Genomic DNA, 16,697 nt, shown 5'->3' with positions numbered 1-16,697 from the left:
CTGCAATGCAGTCCCCTGGCCCATACTGGAGATTCCAGGTGGGCTAGCTGGCCCCCAGGGACCCCCAGTATGCAAGGGGAATTAGTTTCCCTTCTGCAAACGTGCCAGGGGGCTGCTTTGCAGAGAGGTGTAAAAAGGGGCATAGCCTCATTACACCTCTCTGCAATGCATCCCCCTGGTGCATACTGGAGGTTCCAGGTGGGCTAGTTGGCCCCCAGGGACCCCCAGTATGCAAGGGGAATTAGTTCCTCCTCTGCAAACGTGCCAGGGGGCTGCGCTGCAGAGAGGTGTAAAAAGGGGCATAGCCTCATTACACCTCTCTGCAATGCAGTTCCTTGGCGCATACTGGAGGTTCCAGGTGGGCTAGTTGGTCCCCAGGGACCCCTAGTGTGCAAGGGGAATTTGTTCCCCCTCTCCAAACGTGCCCGGGGGCTGCGCTGCAGAGAGGTGTAAAAAAGGGTGTGGCCTCATTACACCTCTCTGCAATGAAGCCCACTGGGGAATCCTGGAGGTTCCTGGTGGGCTAGTTGGCCCCCAGGGACCCCCAGTATGCAAGGGGAATTAGTTCCCCCTCGGAAAAAGCGCCAGGGGCTGCGTTGCAGAGAGGTGTAAAAAGGGGCGTGGCCTCATTACACCTCTCTGCAACGCAGCCCCCTGGCGCATACTGGAGGTTCCTGGTGGGCTAGTTGGCCCCCAGGGACCCCCAGTATGCAAGGGGAATTAGCTGCCCCTCTGAAAAAGCGCCAGGGGGCTGCATTGCAGAGAGGTGTAAAAAAGGGCATAGCCTCATTACACCTCTCTGCAATGCAGCCCCCTGGCGCATACTGGAGGTTTCAGGTGGGCTAGTTGGCCCCCAGGGACCCCCAGTATGCAAGGGGAATTAGTTCCCCCTCGGAAAAAGCGCCAGGGGGCTGCGTTGCAGAGAGGTGTAAAAAGGGGCGTGGCCTCATTACACCTCTCTGCAACGCAGCCCCCTGGCGCATACTGGAGGTTCCTGGTGGGCTAGTTGGCCCCCAGGGACCCCCAGTATGCAAGGGGAATTAGCTGCCCCTCTGAAAAAGCACCAGGGGGCTGCGTTGCAGAGAGGTGTAAAAAGGGGCATAGCCTCATGTCACCTCTCTGCAATGCAGCCCCCTGGCGCATACTGGAGGTTTCAGGTGGGCTAGTTGGCCCCCAGGGACCCCTAGTATGTAAGGGGAATTAGTTCCCCCTCTGCAAATGCGCCCGGGGGCTGCGCTGCAGAGAGGTGTAGTAAAGGGTGTGGCCTCATTACACCTCTCTGCAATGCAGCCCCCTGGGGAATACTGAAGGTTCCTGGTGGGCTAGTTGGCCCCCAGGGACCCCCAGTATGCAAGGGGAATTAGTTCCCCCTCTGCAAACGCGCCAGGGGGCTGTGTTGCAGAGAGGTGTAAAAACATTTTTTTTTCAATTTTTACTAAAAATATGTAATGTAATTTACAAAATAAAATATCTAAAAATTAATAATTTAAAATAATGTAGTAAATAAGTATAAAAAATATAACAATTAATACATTTAAAGATTATCATTTCAAAACCATTGAAATCCACTGAAAAAACCATAGGTTTCAGCCACGTTATAGTTAGGAATTAGCATTTAAAAAACCTTAGAAATTCACTGAAAAAACCATAGGTTTCAGCTACATTATAGTTAGGAATTAGCATTGAAAAAAACCTTAGAAATTCACAGAAACACTATAGGTTTCACACACATCATAATTAGGAATTAGCATTTAAAAAACCTTGCAAATTCACTGAAAAAAGCATAGGTTTCAGGCCTGATATAGTCAGGAATTAGCATTTAAAAAACCTTTGAAATTCACTGAAAAAACCATAGGTTTCAGGCCTGATATAGTTAGGAATCAGCCTTTTAAAAACCTTAGAAATTCACTGAAAAAAACTGTAGATTTTAGGGGTGTTATGGTTAGCTGGACATTTCACTCACACAAAACCATTGAAATTGCTCCGATATAGTTAGTTGTACTAACTATATCTTGCGCACCCGCAATCCACTGCTGATGATGTCACATATTACATCATTCATGACATGGTCAGTGACAACACTGATGACATCTCAAATGACATCACTGATGACATCATCCACGTGACGATACACCTCATCATACACTAGTATAACCTTTCGTCACTCACTGTAAAATACAGAGTACCATATTTAAATCCATTGACACACCGATACAACGAGCGTTCTCTAACGAGTTTGCAGTGCCGTGAGGGGAACGGCTTACCAGGATTACCTTGCTTTGGGGCTGTTATCACTCTGCCATCCTTCCGCCGTGAGGGGAACGGCTTGACGAACAACAGCTGCACCAGCCACACCGCCGCCGAGAGGGCAGGGAACTACAATTCCCAGGTGCCCCGGCGGCTGTGACGCCAGCAGAGCGCCCGGAGGCGCGATAAAGGAGTGGAGCGCCGAGCGCTCATTGGGAGCGTTCTCTAACGAGTTTGCAGTGCCGTGAGGGGAACGGCTTACCAGGATTACCTTGCTTTGGGGCTGTTCTCACTCTGCCATCATTCCGCCCTGAGGGGAGCGGCTTGATGAACAACAGCCGCACCAGCCACATCGCCGCCGAGAGGGCAGGGAACTACAATTCCCAGGTGCCCCGGCGGCTGTGACACCAGCAGAGCGCCCGTAGGCGCGATAAAGGAGTGGAACGCCTCTCGCCCCGCGAGTCGCGCGCGCGAGCGCTCGGGCGAAGCCCGGGCAAAGGGCGGACCGTCTTTGGCCGTCAGAGGCCGACTGAGGCCAGGCCGGGCCTATTCTCTTGCATCCATCCTCCAACCTTCCTACTGCTGGAATGTCTGCTTCAGGTATGAGCCCCGAATTAACTATTGTGGATAAGCCGGGTGGGCTGCCGTTAAAAGGTACTCTTGACAATTACTTCACCAAAGTCCTCATTGACTTAGAAAAGGAGACCACGCTATCAGAGCGAAGGGCGGAGCGCCGTCGCTCAGTAGAAAATCTGAAAAACAAAACTATATTAGATCCTACGCTGAATGCCCCTTTTCCTAATGGGGGGAATCTCAGCGGAACTGAAGATCTAATTTTGCAAGAGAGTGTCCCATTTTTGCTACAAGACTGTACCCCTACACCGTGTGCCTCTATTGGACAGACTTTGAGTCCTACTCCACTTTCTAGCCCTATCAGTTTGACAAAGGATTCAGTTAGTACGAATCGCACTTCTGACAAATTTAAATTTAAATGTAATAAGAATAAAAGGTCAATTTTGCCTAAGGTACAAGGCCCACCACCCTGCAAAAGAAGACGCAAGGGGGGGGGGCAATGCAAAAACCTAAGATTTGTCACTCAGATTTTGGCAAGTCTCTCAAGCCCGGTACCACAGCCAAACAGACTTTAGCACCTGCAGAAGACAAATCGTTAAATCTGACAGTCGATTCAACATCCCTGCACACTGGACAGGACATCAGCATTAGTCTACCCGCCGATGCACCTGTAGAATCTACATTGAAATCAGTACATACTAGTGTCTCATTGGATAGCATGGAACACTTAATTAGATCCTTCATTTTACCTATCATTGAAAGGTTAAAAAATGTGGAAAAACGCCTTGAGGTTATGGAGTTGGGTGTTGGGAGGAAGGATAACTTACCTGAGGTCCTGGTGAGGGAGGCTGTGCCGCCCTTGATCCCGATCTCGGTCATACCAGCTATGTCCACTGCCCCTAAAGTTTCATCCCAACCCATTATAGTTACATCAAAACCCCCCAAAATGGCAGGTTCCATCCAACAAAAGCTATCTCCTCCTAAGCAGGCAAAAAAAATCAGTCGTAATTCCCGCGAGTAACATCATGAGGGATCAGGAAAAGGTACCTGCAGGGAAATTACGTGAGGTGAGGAGAGGCACCAAACACACAGGGGCTCCAACGAATAGGGGTCCATTAGCAGAACTCCCCCGGAAGCTGTGCCTTATGTGGTTGTCTTAACAGGGGTTCCTGTATTGGCTGATAACAAGAGGGAAGGGTTTGCCCAGCTGAAGAATAAAATTATGCATTGGTTTAGAGTATACAGACCAATGGCAAGTAACATCAATGGCGAAATAGTACATGTTCGCCGACTTCCTTGGCTGGGTAGTAGAAGTAAGGATATTGAGGGAGATGTAGTTGTAGTCAACTTTAGAGATTCGTGTGCGGTCAATTATATATTACACTGGCCTGCAGGGAATGGCAATAACAGCATTATCCCCCGCTCTCTGACCTATTTCTATCCCAGATCCTTAGTGGTTGCCCCAAAATACACAAGTGGACAATCACATACATATTTTCCAACCCCATTCAACACCGGGCATTTGTTACATGCACAATACCAAATGCCTGCTGCTGATCCCTACGGGTGGAATACTGTACCCCCCAGAGTCAATACAAACTTTAACAGAAACATGGACCATCTGAGGCCCTTCACACCCCTGGAGACACTTAACAGGTTCGATGTGTTTAGTGGTATGGATGATTGCGACTGAAGTTTACTGTCGAGGTGGGGCATGGGTGGACAATCCCATACCACTAGTCCAGAAGGTGCAGCCCATGGGGTTTTAGAAGAAATTACTCCGTATCCCATGTTTCACCAGCTTCTGGGGGAGAAAAATGTAGAAGGGGAAGGAGAGGGCTCCAAAATTCCACAAGAAGGATGTTTAAAGTTGATCTCATGGAATATAGCCGGGTTAAAAAATAAGCTACTAACCCCACAGTGGGCGGCCTTTATGGCAACACCTGACATATGCCTCATGCAAGAGACCTGGGCACTGGAAGAGAGCAGTAGCTCGTCTTTCGCAACATTTGACATCCTGGCCGTGTCTACAGGCAGAGGCCGCCCATCGGGTGGGTTGTCAATTTGGATAGGTACCCACTTGGGTATCCAGGCGACCCAAATAGAAACAAACTCATTGGATATACAGTGTATCTTATTAAAACCCGCAAGCAAACCCAAAGTAGCAATAATCAATATCTACTCCAGACCATCCAGAAATGGACAAGAGTTGGAAACAATTAAAGCCTTGAATTCTTTTATCCAGAGGCTAGACCCCTCTACTTCAATAATTCTTGGGGGAGACTTTAATTGTCAATTCGAACCACTGGGAAGTCTGGAGCTGGGTGAGCAAGATGAGGTTGATGCACTTTGGCATATTCCTGAGCCCAATATTACCCCGGTTAGGGCATGGACTCCTTTAGCTCTCCAGATAAAATCCTTCTCCCTTGAAACATCTTTGCGGGCATGTAATGGGAGATTGGATTCTGATTCCCCAGCTATAGCTACGTTTAACCGAGTAGGGCAAACATCCATTATTGACTACCTTATGGTAGACGCCAAAAATTGGGATAAGCTAAAAGAATTTAGGGTCGTACAAAGACAAGATAGCGACCATAATGCCCTGGTTTTAACTCTTAAGCCGGGGTCCTTTGGTTTAACTAATCCTGTACCCGAACCCGCGGCGTTGATGCCTTCCCTCTTGTTGGCTAACAATAGAAGAAGGGTTAAATGGCCCCACCTAGTAAATTCACCATCCAGGCTAGCAAAAATGTACCAACTTGCAATCCCACTTATCACCCAGATGGGTGTTTTATCCTGTAAGCATCAGGTAGTGGAGACACATAGGCAGCTAGCTACGGTATTGGGGGACGTGTTCTACCCTGTAAAAGGAATTAAAAGGCGAGCCCCGAAATCAAACCCTTGGTTTGATGATGCATGCAAAAAACTAAAAAAGGAGCTACTTGCGGCAATCAAATCGAATGACAGAGTGAACATTAGGGCAACCAGACTGCTATATAAAAAGGAGCTCGCTAGGGGCAAGAGGGAGTGTGAAGAAGCCAGGTGGGAAGATCTAAGAGGGGCCCTGCTAGCAAAAGACGCCAAACTATTCTGGGCAATAGTAAACTCTGGTGTAAAAGAGGGAGGGGAGCCTCTTCAACCAAACATTGCTCTGTCAGTCTGGGAGGCGCACTTTGCTGCGCTTTACTCCAACCCTGAGACTGATACTAGTGAACACCTAAATGGGGCAGAGATATCGGTGGTAGATGATGCCCTTCGGATATCCCGAGCCCCAGACCCCCCGCATGAGTATCGACTGCGGGGGGCCTCGGACTTCGGTTATCCGTTGGGCCACCGGGACGCCAGGGCAAGGGAGGGCCCTGGAGACACCAAGAGTATCTCAGTCAAAGAGGTGGAATCGGTGATCATCAGGCAACTACCTAACAAAGCCCCAGGCCTCGACAGACTACCAGGAGACCTTTTCCGCTCCCAGCCAAAAATCTGGGCCCCGTACTTGGCTGTTCTATTCAATGCTGTCCTTTGGGGAGCCAAGTTACCGGACACCTGGGCAGGAGCCGAGATTGTGCCAATTTTCAAGAAGGGCTGCCCCTTAGTGCCATCAAATTATCCTGGATACTTCACAGAAGCTAATGGGCGGAGTCCTTTTGGACAGATTGTTGGGGTGGATGGAGGAGCAAAAAATATTGACTACCCTACAGGCCGGCTTTAGCTCTGGAATTTCGACCCTGGACCAAATTTTTAGGTTGCAGGTCCTTTTTTGTGAGACAGCAAGTGTAGAGGGTGGCAGCCTCTACCTTGTTTTCGTAGACCTGCGGGCTGCTTTCGACCTTGTCCCCAGGGAAAGCCTATGGAGGGTACTGAAAGAACTAGACCTCCCGCCCTATCTGCTAGACGTCCTGATGCGCTTCCATGCAGGGAATTACGCCAAGGTGAGATGCGGGAAGAATGGGGAATTATCAGCCCGCTTCCTTGTGACTAGAGGCGTACGCCAGGGCTGCACCCTGGCTCCCACGCTCTTTAGTCTTTATATAAATGGCCTGGTGGATGAACTGGTTAGGGTCAGAGACAGCGATGCTCCTTGGTTGGCCAGTGGCCGGGTACCTGCTCTGATTTTCGCAGACGACACTCTGTTGTTGTCTCGAACATCATCAGGTATCCAAAGGGTCCTGGATGGTTTTGTATCCTTCTGCGCTCGGAGGGGATTGGAGATAAACTTAGCAAAGACGAAGTTCATGATTTTCCATCCCCCAAAGCGAACTCGCCCTAATCCGGTATTAAATGGCGTCCCGCTGGAAAGGGTGAGAACTTTTATATACTTGGGGGTTACCCTGACTGAAGATTTTGGTTGGGGCCCACAGGTATCCAAATCTGCTTTGAGGTTGGCGCAGATCAGAGGGGGCATTGGCAAGTTCCATAGAACAACCCTGTTTAAGCCAGTTGCCCCAGCCCTTGAGATCTATGGGGCGCAAGCTAGACCAGCTGTGATGTATGGTGCAGAACTCTGGGGCCATAAGAGCACACCAAGCCTCCTCAAGGTGGAACAGGCCTTTATGCGGAACCTGATAGGCCTCCCCCAGAGTACCCCGCTCACACCCTTGAGACTAGATCTAGGCCTAGAGTCCATTTCAGAACTGCTAGCCACCGGACCTCTTCTGTATTGGAGAAGGCTCTGGACAGTGCCTGAGCTTGAGGATTATAGAGCTGAGTTTGCTGCAGTCTGGGGGTACCTAAAGACCAAGAATATCCCCTGGCTAGCCCATATCAAGGCCCTTGCACATCAAATTGGTATGCCCCAATTATGGGAGACCCCGGAGGTGAGCTGCCCGAGAGTGAAGAGAATGGAGCTTTTGGCCTCCCTGAGACATTACAACCTAAGCCTTCTGTATAGCTTGATAATGCTGGGCAGTTTGTCTGCAGAGTTTTTGCAGGTGAAATTGGTGTCTAAGAGGGAGGAGTTTCTGGACTTAATACAGCCTCCCCTTGCAAGAAAACTTTATACACAATTAAGACATGGTTGTCTACCTATTGGGGCATTTACTTGCAAATGGAATGGACGAGAAGAGGGAATTTGCCCAGTTTGTAACAACACCAAAAAGGATACTGTCCACGTCTTATTCTTCTGCCCAGCCCACAGTACAATAAGGAGATGCTGGTTGGCACCGCTATGTAGAAGCCTTGCTTTGAGACAATGTGCACAAGCTGTCAGAATTTTAAGATATGACACCTCCCCCTCTATTTTGTTTGCGGTATCCCGTTTTTTATATGGTATGTGGCGCAGAAGACTTACTTTAATAAACTGCAACAATCTGTGATCAACTGGGATGTTTTGATACCATTACTTTGATACCTTACTGTTTAATAACCTTTTAACCATGTATTTTATAAGTATTTATGTATTCTATTCTGTGTATGTACATATTTTACTTGTGCTTTTATGGTCTATGACCGCAATAAAGTTATCAAGAAGAAGATACAACTTTCTAAAAATCCACTCAGTGATTCCTAGATCTATACACACATCTAATAACTTACCTACAGATTCACTCATACATGCAGTCAATGATCAATAGAAGACTATCAAATATTCTTATACACCTATATCGACATTACAAACCAGCACACATCCTATTCACTTATAAAGTCATCCTATTCACTTATGCAAACAATGGATCATACTTACATTTACTTAGCTATACACTTATACAAACACCACTTTATCTATTCATATAGATAGTAAATTATACTTAGTGTGTTATAAAATCACTATTACAAGTATACAGTTATCTATACAGTCACGCATACAATCAGTGAGTCTTATGTATACTTATTTATAAACAACAACTGACACATACATTGCCTTTTATTTTTCTACTTGGTTGGACATGTACCATTAAGAGAGATATTTGCTCATCACCACACCCATAAAGATATTCACTTACCCAAACAACTGTTATAACATGTCATCTTAACGTCATATAGCTACTAAATCAACTATTCACACATCTTTGGGCAGTCACACACCTCCCACTGAACACACACACATTCACTCTCCCATACAAATACTCAGTTAACTAATCAATAACTAATATAGACTTTCAAATAGCTAGTAACCAACTGGAGAAGTAGTTTTTACAACAACTGACAAAGTGATACAGATGTCCACACAGTTTAGTCACTATCCAATATATTTAGAGAGACACTTTAAATTAGTCAAGTAAACAGTCAATCACACTGCTACTAAATACTCCATCCAGATATTTATATTTATATATCCACTCATTCTTCAATGCAAATTGCTATATATATAATACATATTTAAATAACAAAGCAAACCACATTCACTGGATGATGTCATCAGTGATGTCATTTGAGATGTCATCAGTGATGTCACTGACCATGTCATGAATGATGTAATATGTGACATCATCAGCAGTGGTTTGCGGGCGCCAGAGGAGGAATTTCAATGGTTTTGTATGAGTGAAATGTCCAGCTAACTATAACACCCCTAAAATCTACAGTTTTTTCAGTGAATTTCTAAGGTTTTTTAAATGCTAATTCCTAATTATGTCAGGCCTGAAACCTATGGTTTTTTCAGTGAATATATATATATTACCTACTGGCGATAGCCAGTAGGTATATATAGTTAGAATTTTTTTCCTATGGGATTTTTGAAAATTCTATGTCGAATAACTTTGGCGTTTGAGGACAGAATTGGCTGAAATTTTCAGGAAAATGGAACATTTTGTTTCTGAGCAGCCCCTGAAAATTTGGGGGGGTTTCATCAAGGGGGGGCCGAGAAAAAAGGGGGGTCCCAAAACGTGTTTTTCCCATGCAATTTTCCATAGGGCGGTTGGCCTCACTTTTAGCCTGAACGGCTGAATGGATTTACACCAAACTTGGCAAAATTGTAGGGACTGGTAGCCCGATGCGCCTTTGCTATGTCTCAAGATATAGGCTCCAGTGGTTTTTACGAAAATGAACTTTGAAAAATATATATTGGGCTACATTGGGCTATATATATGTTGGAGCCCAAATGTAGCCCAATGTAGCCCAATGTAGCCCAATGTAGCCCAAAGATGGCCACCAGAGACAAAAAAAACAAATGTAGCCCAAATATCAGCCAGATGTAGCCCAACTATAGCCCAATGACAGAATGTCCCAGAGTGTTCTAAAGAACAACTAGAGTGCTAACAGTTCTACTTATTACAAAGGTATGGCACACCTGAAGCCATCTTGATTGGAATAAAGTGGTAACTCTTAAAACATTTAATTTAAAAAGGAACAAAATGAGGGGGTTCATTTTGCCATAGAAAGTATGATTAGCGAATATATGACGAAATCCCGCATACCATCAGTCCGCAAAAACTCTCCCGCATGTACTATTAGTCCGCAAATTAAAATAACGAAAACTTTTAGAACGAATATGCCTTTAGCATACACTAAACAACTAAACTACCCTAAACCCTAAAACACTACCCCCAGCATGACCCTACACTACACAAACAGTACAACACTACCCTAAACCCTAAAACACTACCCCCAGCATGACCCTACACTACACAAACACTACAACACTACCCTAAACCCTAAAACACTACCCCCAGCATGACCCTACACTACGCAAACACTACAACACTACCCAAAACCCTAAAACACTACACCCCAGCATGACCCTACACTACGCAAACACTACAACACTACCCTAAACCCTAAAACACTACCCCCAGCATGACCCTACACTACACAAACACTACAACACAACCCTAAACCCTAAAACACTACCCCCAGCATGACCCTACACTACGCAAACACTACAACACAACCCTAAACCCTAAAACACTACCCCCAGCATGACCCTACACTCCGCAAACACTACAACACTACCCTAAACCCTAACACACTACCCCCAGCATGACCCTACACTACGCCAACACTACAACACTACCCTAAACCCTAAAACACTACCCCCAGCATGACCCTACACTACGCAAACACTACAACACTACCCTAAACCCTAAAACACTACCCCCAGCATGACCCTACACTACGCAAACACTACAACACTACCATAAACCCTAAAACACTACCCCCAGCATGACCCTACACTACGCAAACACTACCCTAAACCCTAAAACACTACCCCCAGCATGACCCTACACTACGCAAACACTACAACACTACCCAAAACCCTAAAACACTACCCCCAGCATGACCCTACACTACGCAAACACTACAACACTACCCAAAATCCTAAAACACTACCCCCCAGCATGACCCTACACTACGCAAACACTATAACACTACCCAAAACCCTAAAACACTACCCCCAGCATGACCCTACACTACGCAAACACTACAACACTACCCAAAACCCTAAAACACTACCCCCAGCATGACCCTACACTACGCAAACACTACAACACTACCCAAAACCCTAAAACACTACACCCCAGCATGACCCTACACTATGCAAACACTACAACACTACCCAAAACCCTAAAACACTACACCCCAGCATGAGACCCTACACTACGCAAACACTACAACACTACCCAAAACCCTAAAACACTACCCCCAGCATGACCCTACACTACGCAAACACTACAACACTACCCAAAACCCTAAAACACTACCCCCAGCATGACCCTACACTACGCAAACACTACAACACTACCCTAAACCCTAAAATACTACACCCCAGCATGACCCTACACTACGCAAACACTACAACACTACCCAAAACCCTAAAACACTACCCCCAGCATGACCCTACACTACGCAAACACTACAACACTATCCTAAACCCTAAAACACTACGCCCAGCATGACCCTACACTACGCAAACACTACAACACTACCCTAAACCCTAAAACACTAGCCCCAGCATGACCCTACACTACGCAAACACTACAACACAACCCTAAACCCTAAAACACTACCCCCAGCATGACCCTACACTACGCAAACACTACAACACTACCCTAAACCCTAAAACACTACCCCCAGCATGACCCTACACTACACAAACACTACAACACAACCCTAAACCCTAAAACACTACCCCCAGCATGACCCTAAACTAAACAACCACCACAACTCTACACTACACTAACACAACACTACACTACACAACACTACACTACACTACACAATCACTAACCCACGAAAAAATTAACACAAACCCACTTACCTCTCTCGTCATCGTGGTTTTCACAACGCAAATGCATTTACCATACCTGCCTTTAAAACGTCATTCTTTGTAAAGACATGCGCGATAAATGCACATGCGTTTTGAAAAAATGCGGGATAATGGTATGCGAGGTCATTGACCTTGCGGGATAATGGTATGCGGACTGAAAGTCTGCGGGATAAAAAATGCGGGAAAATGGCTGCAAACCATGATTAGCAGCAGACTTCCCTGGTGAGCACTAGCTTTACTACAGTGATCTAATGAGCAACTAGAGTGCTAACATTCAGAATTTATGGCAAATGTGTGACATCTGAATGCCTTCTTGATAGAACCAAAGTAAACAAGCATTGAAAATGCAATAGATCTCGCCCTCGTTTAAGTTAAAGCCATTCTGTTTGTAATGAGGTGGCTTTTTAGCTTTGCTTTTATTAGTGTTTTTAAAACTTTCATGTAAATAACATGCATATGTATGCATATATGTATATGTATGCATGCATTTATATTTATATAGATATGCAGATTATATATGTTTATATATGTATATTACCTACTGGCGATAGCCAGTGGGTATATATAGTTAGGATTTTTTCTCTATGGGATTTCTGAAAATTCTATGTCTAATAACTTTGGCGTTTGTGGACGGAATTGGCTGAAATTTTCAGGAAAATGGCACATTTTGGTTCTGAGCAGCCCCTGAACATTTGGGGGGGTTTCGTCAAGGGGGGGCCGAGAAAAAAGGGGGTCCCAAAACGCGTTTTTCCCATTCATTTTTCCATAGGGCGGTTGGACTCACTTTTAGCTCGAACGGCTGAATAGATTTACATGAAACTTGGCAAAATTGTAGATATGGTTTGCCCGACGTGCCTTTGCTATGTCTCAATATATATGCTCCAGTGGATTTTGAGAAATTAACGTTTAAAAAATATATATATATCTGTGACAGCGCTCCGGTTAGCGCCCCGGTTCGCGTACCTGACGCGTAACGGAACTTCGCGAAGCGAAGCTGATTGGCTCTCCGGTGTCTGTCAACATTCTAAACAGTCCGGAGCGGCCGCCATCTTGTCTCTCGGTACGATCGAGAGACAAGATGTGGTGAGAAACGAAGGGGGAAATGAAGGAAAGGGGGCAAGGTAGACCACTCCTGACCCCCTAGGATTGATGAGGGGGATATTAAAGTGCCCCGCGGGGCAAAAAATAAAAAATAAATGTTTTTTGCGATTTTACCCCGTAGAGGCGCATCCCGGTATGCGAACCGGGCAACTCACCGGGCAGCTCACCGGGCAGCTAACCGGGCAGCTAACCGGCAGCATAGCTGTCAACATTGTAAACAGTCCGGAGCGGCCGCCATCTTGTCTCTCGGTAGGTTCGAGAGACAAGATGTGGTGAAAAAAGAAGGGGGAAATGAAGGAAAACCCCTCCTGACCCCCTAGGATTGATGAGGGGGATATTAAAGTCCCCTGTGATTTTTCGCGGTAGAGGCGCTTCCCGGTACGCAAACCGGGCAGCTAACCGGCAGCGTAACGGGAGTCCGCCATCTTGTGTTTTTGTAGCGTCCGGTTCATGTACCGGGTAGCGTCCCGGTAAGCGTAACAAGGGGAAAACCAAGAGAAACAGTAAAAAAAAAATTAAGGGAATAGATTTCCAGCAAACTTGGCAAAATTGTAGGGACTGTTTGTTTGATGTGCCTTTGCAAGGCCTCAAGATATGTGCACGTGTGGATTTTGTCTAATTAAGGTTAAAAAAAATATATATATCTGTAAGCGTGCTCCGGCACGCTTACGTTACGGGTTTTGTTTGCGCTGCAGAGCCGATACATCACGGTTATGCGACGTGTCATGAGGCGTCTCACATGGCTACGTGATACGTCACGTAATAAAGAATATATTTTACAGCTATAGATATTAGCTTTTAAAAAACCAATGAAATTCACTGAAAAAACCATAGGTTATAGACCATATATAGTTAGGAATTTGCATTTACAAAACCTTGAAAATTCACTGAAAAAACCATAGGTTAGAGACCATATATAGTTAGCTGGACATTTTATTGACATAAAACCAATGAAATTCCATATAAAGTTAGTTGCACTAACTATATATCGCGCACCCGCAATCCACTGCTGATGATGTCACATATTACATCATTCATGACATGGTCAGTGACATCACTGATGACATCACTGATGACATCTAAAATGACATCACTGATGACATCTCAAATGACATCACTGATGACATCATGACACACCAATACCAGTTACTACATACGCACTCACTGATTCCTACGTCTACACACACATTCACTCATTCACCCATACAATCACTCATACATACAGTCACTCATTATTACAACACTATCATATGCACTCATACACCTAGTCAGTCCTGTGAAGAATCAATCACACTTCGATTTCCTCATCTATACAGTTAAACACAGAACACCATACTTTTCACACATATACTAACACATACTTACTCTCTTATACAATCACTGATACAAGTACACATTGATATGCACAGTCACACACCTCCCAGCCAGCCACACACACACTCAGTCTTCCATACATCCACTCATTCTTCAATATGTAAAACATATTTAAACTTTACAAAAACACACAGACACTAGATGATGTCATCAGTGATGTCATTTGAGATGTCATCAGTGATCTCATCAGTGATGTCATTTGAGATGTCATCAGTGATGTCATCAGTGATGTCACTGACCATGTCATGAATGATGTAATATGTGACATCATCAGCAGTGGATTGCGGGTGCGCGATATATAGGTAGTGCAACTAACTTTATATGGAATTTCATTGGTTTTATGTCAATAAAATGTCCAGCTAACTATATATGGTCTCTAACCTATGGTTTTTTCAGTGAATTTTCAAGGTTTTGTAAATGCAAATTCCTAACTATATATGGTCTATAACCTATGGTTTTTTCAGTGAATATATATATATATTCACTGAAAAAACCATAGGTTATCCACCATATATAGTTAGGAATTAGCATTTATAAAACCTTATTTTACTCACACAAAACCAATGAAATTCCATATATAGTTAGTGGTACTAACTATATATCACGCACCCGCAATCCACTGCTGATCATGTCACATATGACATCATTCATGACATGGTCAGTGACATCACTGATGACATCACTGATGACATCTCAAATGACATCACTGATGACATCACTGATGACATCTCAAATGACATCACTGATGACATCACTGATGACAACATCCAGTGACTGTATTTTTCTGTAAAGTTAAAATATGTCTTACATATTTAAGAATGAGTGGATGTATAAGTGTCTGGATGAAGGATTTAGTAGGTACATGACTGACTGTATGAGTGAGTGGTTAAATTTGTCTCACTGAGTGCATGGGTTAGTGACTAAACTGTCTTAATTTGTGCATCATTATGTCTGTTGTTCTGTAAACTGCTGCATGTGTTGATCATTAGCTATATGAGTAACTATATGGGTTATTGATTGGTTGCCCAAGCATTTGTATGGGAGACTGAGAGTGTGTGTGGGTGGCTGGGAGGTGTATGACTCTGTGCATAGATGTATGGGTTCAAAAGTGCATGTGGAAACAGCTGTATGGGCGGTTGACTGTGTGCATGACTGTATTGGTGAGTGAATACATATCTCAGTGCTACATGTCAAAGTAAGTACATATGTAAAATACAGTACATGTGAGAGTTGACATATATAAATAACTGTGCATAAGAGCCAGTGAATGTGTGAGTGGCTGTATGGATCATTGTGCTCTTGTATCCAGGATTGTATAAGTGAGTAAATATGTTTTAGTATATGTTTGAATAAATAAGGTGTGTATAACTGTATAGTTGTGAAAATGGAGCTGTGATTGATTCTTTGCATGACTGACTAGGTGTGTAAGTAACTCCATGGATGAGTGACAGTCTGTGAGTGTCTGTTTACACTGAGTGTATCTAAGGTTATATTAGAGTCTGAAGAGGTTCATCGTATTATCACATGAATGATGTCATCAGTGATGTGATCATTAATGTCAAATGAGATTTTATCAGTGATGTCATCAGTGATGTCATTTGAGATGTCATCAGTGATGTCATCAGTGATGTCATTTGAGATGTCATCAGTGATGTCATCAGTGATGTCACTGACCATGTCATGAATGATGTCATATGTGACATAATCAGCAGTGGATTGCGGGTGCGTGATATATAGTTAGTACCACTAACTATATATGGAATTTCATTGGTTTTGTGTGAGTAAAATAAGGTTTTATAAATGCTAATTCCTAACTATATATGGTGTATAACCTATGGTTTTTTCAGTGAATTTTCAAGGTTTTGTAAATGCAAATTCCTAACTATATATGGTCTATAACCTATGGTTTTTTCAATGAATTTCATTGTTTTTTTAAAAGCTAATATCTATAGCTGTAAAATGTATTCTTCTTTAAATATAAAAATATATTTTATATGTTTATTAATAATTTTTTTTAAATATTTTTTTTGTTTCGCTCCCGGTCCGCGAACCGGGAAGCTTTCCGTTAGCTCAAATAGATGCCGCGACCCGGTCCGCGAACCAGTAAGAAATCAACATAGTGACGGTATCGCGTTGCCGCGAAATGCGTCTTGTGACGTATCGCGTTAGCGCACCCGGAAGTGCCCCGGGGCGCGGACCGAGG

The sequence above is a fragment of the Lissotriton helveticus genome, chromosome 12, assembly GCF_964261635.1.
Source record: "Lissotriton helveticus chromosome 12, aLisHel1.1, whole genome shotgun sequence".
NCBI lineage: Eukaryota > Metazoa > Chordata > Amphibia > Caudata > Salamandridae > Lissotriton > Lissotriton helveticus.
Note: the sequence above shows the minus strand (reverse complement) of the source record.